The sequence below is a fragment of the Anomaloglossus baeobatrachus genome, chromosome 1 (genome assembly GCF_048569485.1).
Source record: "Anomaloglossus baeobatrachus isolate aAnoBae1 chromosome 1, aAnoBae1.hap1, whole genome shotgun sequence".
In the NCBI taxonomy this organism is placed as follows: Eukaryota; Metazoa; Chordata; class Amphibia; order Anura; family Aromobatidae; genus Anomaloglossus; species Anomaloglossus baeobatrachus.
In genome coordinates this window covers 355,361,101-355,367,100 of record NC_134353.1, presented here as the reverse complement: position 1 = coordinate 355,367,100, position 6,000 = coordinate 355,361,101, and positions in this window count along the sequence as shown.

Genomic DNA, 6,000 nt, shown 5'->3' with positions numbered 1-6,000 from the left:
TACGGGATTGAAATAGACCAGGTGAGTGCTGCTAAGAGCAGTTCTACTATTCATATGTGAGGCCGTATGGCACATTTTATAAAAATATTTTAGTGTAGGACTGCTTCAAATGAGATTTGCCGTGACGTGGCGAAGCAGCTCAAGAAATTGCAATTTTTTGCCAAAAATCTCAAAAATTTTTTTATAATAAGTACAGTTTGGAATGTTTAGTGCTGTAGTGCACATTTGGTGCTGGCTTTTTTGTTTTTTCTTCATTGAATTGGTCGGTGGTTGACCTCCACCTTGCTATGCACCCCAATTTGGGATGTATTCCATCTGTCTGGATTTTGGCGGTTGGTGACTGTTCACATTAAGTCATCAGGCTTTGTCCACAGGCTATTTACTTCATGCAGCATTTGCTTGGACCTGTCCCGCCCACAGCCATGACTCAGTCATGGGTACGGGATTGAAATAGACCAGGTGAGTGCTGCTAAGAGCAGTTCTACTATTCATATGTGAGGCCGTATGGCACATTTTATAAAAATATTTTAGTGTAGGACTGCTTCAAATGAGATTTGCCGTGACGTGGCGAAGCAGCTCAAGAAAGTGCAATTTTTTGCCAAAAATCTCAAAAATTTTTTTATAATAAGTACAGTTTGGAATGTTTAGTGCTGTAGTGCACATTTGGTGCTGGCTTTTTTGTTTTTTCTTCATTGAATTGGTCGGTGGTTGACCTCCACCTTGCTATGCACCCCAATTTGGGATGTATTCCATCTGTCTGGATTTTGGCGGTTGGTGACTGTTCACATTAAGTCATCAGGCTTTGTCCACAGGCTATTTACTTCATGCAGCATTTGCTTGGACCTGTCCCGCCCACAGCCATGACTCAGTCATGGGTACGGGATTGAAATAGACCAGGTGAGTGCTGCTAAGAGCAGTTCTACTATTCATATGTGAGGCCGTATGGCACATTTTATAAAAATATTTTAGTGTAGGACTGCTTCAAATGAGATTTGCCGTGACGTGGCGAAGCAGCTCAAGAAATTGCAATTTTTTGCCAAAAATCTCAAAATTTTTTTTATAATAAGTACAGTTTGGAATGTTTAGTGCTGTAGTGCACATTTGGTGCTGGCTTATTTGTTTTTTCTTCATTGAATTGGTCGGTGGTTGACCTCCACCTTGCTATGCACCCCAATTTGGGATGTATTCCATCTGTCTGGATTTTGGCGGTTGGTGACTGTTCACATTAAGTCATCAGGCTTTGTCCACAGGCTATTTACTTCATGCAGCATTTGCTTGGACCTGTCCCGCCCACAGCCATGACTCAGTCATGGGTACGGGATTGAAATAGACCAGGTGAGTGCTGCTAAGAGCAGTTCTACTATTCATATGTGAGGCCGTATGGCACATTTTATAAAAATATTTTAGTGTAGGACTGCTTCAAATGAGATTTGCCGTGACGTGGCGAAGCAGCTCAAGAAATTGCAATTTTTTGCCAAAAATCTCAAATTTTTTTTTATAATAAGTACAGTTTGGAATGTTTAGTGCTGTAGTGCACATTTGGTGCTGGCTTTTTTGTTTTTTCTTCATTGAATTGGTCGGTGGTTGACCTCCACCTTGCTATGCACCCCAATTTGGGATGTATTCCATCTGTCTGGATTTTGGCGGTTGGTGACTGCTCACATTAAGTCATCAGGCTTTGTCCACAGGCTATTTACTTCATGCAGCATTTGCTTGGACCTGTCCCGCCCACAGCCATGACTCAGTCATGGGTACGGGATTGAAATAGACCAGGTGAGTGCTGCTAAGAGCAGTTCTACTATTCATATGTGAGGCCGTATGGCACATTTTATAAAAATATTTTAGTGTAGGACTGCTTCAAATGAGATTTGCCGTGACGTGGCGAAGCAGCTCAAGAAATTGCAATTTTTTGCCAAAAATCTCAAAATTTTTTTTATAATAAGTACAGTTTGGAATGTTTAGTGCTGTAGTGCACATTTGGTGCTGGCTTTTTTGTTTTTTCTTCATTGAATTGGTCGGTGGTTGACCTCCACCTTGCTATGCACCCCAATTTGGGATGTATTCCATCTGTCTGGATTTTGGCGGTTGGTGACTGTTCACATTAAGTCATCAGGCTTTGTCCACAGGCTATTTACTTCATGCAGCATTTGCTTGGACCTGTCCCGCCCACAGCCATGACTCAGTCATGGGTACGGGATTGAAATAGACCAGGTGAGTGCTGCTAAGAGCAGTTCTACTATTCATATGTGAGGCCGTATGGCACATTTTATAAAAATATTTTAGTGTAGGACTGCTTCAAATGAGATTTGCCGTGACGTGGCGAAGCAGCTCAAGAAATTGCAATTTTTTGCCAAAAATCTCAAAATTTTTTTTATAATAAGTACAGTTTGGAATGTTTAGTGCTGTAGTGCACATTTGGTGCTGGATTTTTGTTTTTTCTTCATTGAATTGGTCGGTGGTTGACCTCCACCTTGCTATGCACCCCAATTTGGGATGTATTCCATCTGTCTGGATTTTGGCGGTTGGTGACTGTTCACATTAAGTCATCAGGCTTTGTCCACAGGCTATTTACTTCATGCAGCATTTGCTTGGACCTGTCCCGCCCACAGCCATGACTCAGTCATGGGTACGGGATTGAAATAGACCAGGTGAGTGCTGCTAAGAGCAGTTCTACTATTCATATGTGAGGCCGTATGGCACATTTTATAAAAATATTTTAGTGTAGGACTGCTTCAAATGAGATTTGCCGTGACGTGGCGAAGCAGCTCAAGAAATTGCAATTTTTTGCCAAAAATCTCAAAATTTTTTTTATAATAAGTACAGTTTGGAATGTTTAGTGCTGTAGTGCACATTTGGTGCTGGCTTTTTTGTTTTTTCTTCATTGAATTGGTCGGTGGTTGACCTCCACCTTGCTATGCACTCCAATTTGGGATGTATTCCATCTGTCTGGATTTTGGCGGTTGGTGACTGTTCACATTAAGTCATCAGGCTTTGTCCACAGGCTATTTACTTCATGCAGCATTTGCTTGGACCTGTCCCGCCCACAGCCATGACTCAGTCATGGGTACGGGATTGAAATAGACCAGGTGAGTGCTGCTAAGAGCAGTTCTACTATTCATATGTGAGGCCGTATGGCACATTTTATAAAAATATTTTAGTGTAGGACTGCTTCAAATGAGATTTGCCGTGACGTGGCGAAGCAGCTCAAGAAATTGCAATTTTTTGCCAAAAATCTCAAAATTTTTTTTATTATAAGTACAGTTTGGAATGTTTAGTGCTGTAGTGCACATTTGGTGCTGGCTTTTTTGTTTTTTCTTCATTGAATTGGTCGGTGGTTGACCTCCACCTTGCTATGCACCCCAATTTGGGATGTATTCCTGTATTCCATCTGTCTGGATTTTGGCGGTTGGTGACTGTTCACATTAAGTCATCAGGCTTTGTCCACAGGCTATTTACTTCATGCAGCATTTGCTTGGACCTGTCCCGCCCACAGCCATGACTCAGTCATGGGTACGGGATTGAAATAGACCAGGTGAGTGCTGCTAAGAGCAGTTCTACTATTCATATGTGAGGCCGTATGGCACATTTTATAAAAATATTTTAGTGTAGGACTGCTTCAAATGAGATTTGCCGTGACGAGGCGAAGCAGCTCAAGAAATTGCAATTTTTTGCCAAAAATCTCAAAATTTTTTTTATAATAAGTACAGTTTGGAATGTTTAGTGCTGTAGTGCACATTTGGTGCTGGCTTTTTGTTTTTTCTTCATTGAATTGGTCGGTGGTTGACCTCCACCTTGCTATGCACCCCAATTTGGGATGTATTCCATCTGTCTGGATTTTGGCGGTTGGTGACTGTTCACATTAAGTCATCAGGCTTTGTCCACAGGCTATTTACTTCATGCAGCATTTGCTTGGACCTGTCCCGCCCACAGCCATGACTCAGTCATGGGTACGGGATTGAAATAGACCAGGTGAGTGCTGCTAAGAGCAGTTCTACTATTCATATGTGAGGCCGTATGGCACATTTTATAAAAATATTTTAGTGTAGGACTGCTTCAAATGAGATTTGCCGTGATGTGGCGAAGCAGCTCAAGAAATTGCAATTTTTTGCCAAAAATCTCAAAAATTTTTTTATAATAAGTACAGTTTGGAATGTTTAGTGCTGTAGTGCACATTTGGTGCTGGCTTTTTTGTTTTTTCTTCATTGAATTGGTCGGTGGTTGACCTCCACCTTGCTATGCACCCCAATTTGGGATGTATTCCATCTGTCTGGATTTTGGCGGTTGGTGACTGTTCACATTAAGTCATCAGGCTTTGTCCACAGGCTATTTACTTCATGCAGCATTTGCTTGGACCTGTCCCGCCCACAGCATGACTCAGTCATGGGTACGGGATTGAAATAGACCAGGTGAGTGCTGCTAAGAGCAGTTCTACTATTCATATGTGAGGCCGTATGGCACATTTTATAAAAATATTTTAGTGTAGGACTGCTTCAAATGAGATTTGCCGTGACGTGGCGAACCAGCTCAAGAAATTGCAATTTTTTGCCAAAAATCTCAAAATTTTTTTTATAATAAGTACAGTTTGGAATGTTTAGTGCTGTAGTGCACATTTGGTGCTGGCTTTTTTGTTTTTTCTTCAAGACATATGAAAGCCTGCATAGAGGTTGCAAATAAACACACGAAGGACTCCCAGACTATGAGAAATAAGATTCTCTGGTCTGATGAAACGAAGATAGAATTATCACCAAAAAGTTCTAAGAGGTATGTGTGGAGAAAACCAAGCACTGCTCATCATCTGCCCAATACAATCCCAACAGTGAAACATGGTGATGTTTTTGAGCTGCATTGACAGGACGATTGGTTGCAATTGAAGGAAAGATAAATGTGGCCAAGTACAGAGATATCCTGGAAGAAAACCTCTTAGAGTGCTCTGGACCTCAGACTTGGCCAAAGGTTCACCTTCCAACAAGACAATGACCCTAAGCACACAGCTCAAATAACAAAGGAGTGGCTTCAGATCAACTCTGTGACCATTCTTGACTGGCCCAGCAAGGGCCCTGATCTAAACCCAATTAGGCATCTCTGGAGAGACCTGAAAATGGCTGTCCACCAACGTTCACCAATCAACCTGACAGAACTGGAGAGGATCTGCAAGGAAGAATGTTAGAGGAGCCAAATCCAGGTGTGAAAAACTTGTTGCATCATTCCCAAGAAGACTCATGGCTGTACTAGCTCAAAAGGGTGCTTCTACTCAATACTGAGCAAAGGGTCTGAATACTTATGACCATGTCATACTTCAGTTTTTCTTGTTCAATAAATTTGCAAACATTTCTTCATTTCTGTTTTTTTTCTGACAAGATGGGGTGCAGAGTGTACATTACTGAGAAAAAAATGAACTTTTTTGAATTTACCAAATGGCTGCAATGAACAAAGAGTGAAAAATTTAAAGGGGTCTGAATACTTTCTGCACCCACTGTACGTAAAGCGCTGCGGATTGTTAGCGCTATATAAAAATATAGATTATTATTATTATAACACACATGAAATTGGTATGAATGGAATCCCTTTAGATAAACAGTTAACACTATGTCATCTCACTGTTCCCTTACTACACAATAGCAGGGTGCCCATGTAAAGCCATTGCAGCTAGGTGCTTAAAGAGAGCCCCGGTGTACCACCGGCAATGTTATCATGCCTATTAAGAGAACTTAATAGGAGGGCACTTGTAGAATATTTTGCAAGTGAATGATCAGTCTCAAACCCACATGGAGACAAAAAAAACTATTGAATATAGTTTACAAATGTTTCACGTATTTAATAAAAAAAAAAAAAAATAGTTTAATTAAAATTTGCTTCCCCAAAACTATAACGCCATGAAAAAAACCAAACCTGTTTCACGGAGCAAAAATCTACCGAATAAATGACAACTCACCACACAGAAAACACAAGCCCTCAAAAATAATAAAAACACATACAACTATACAGTATATCACAAAAGAA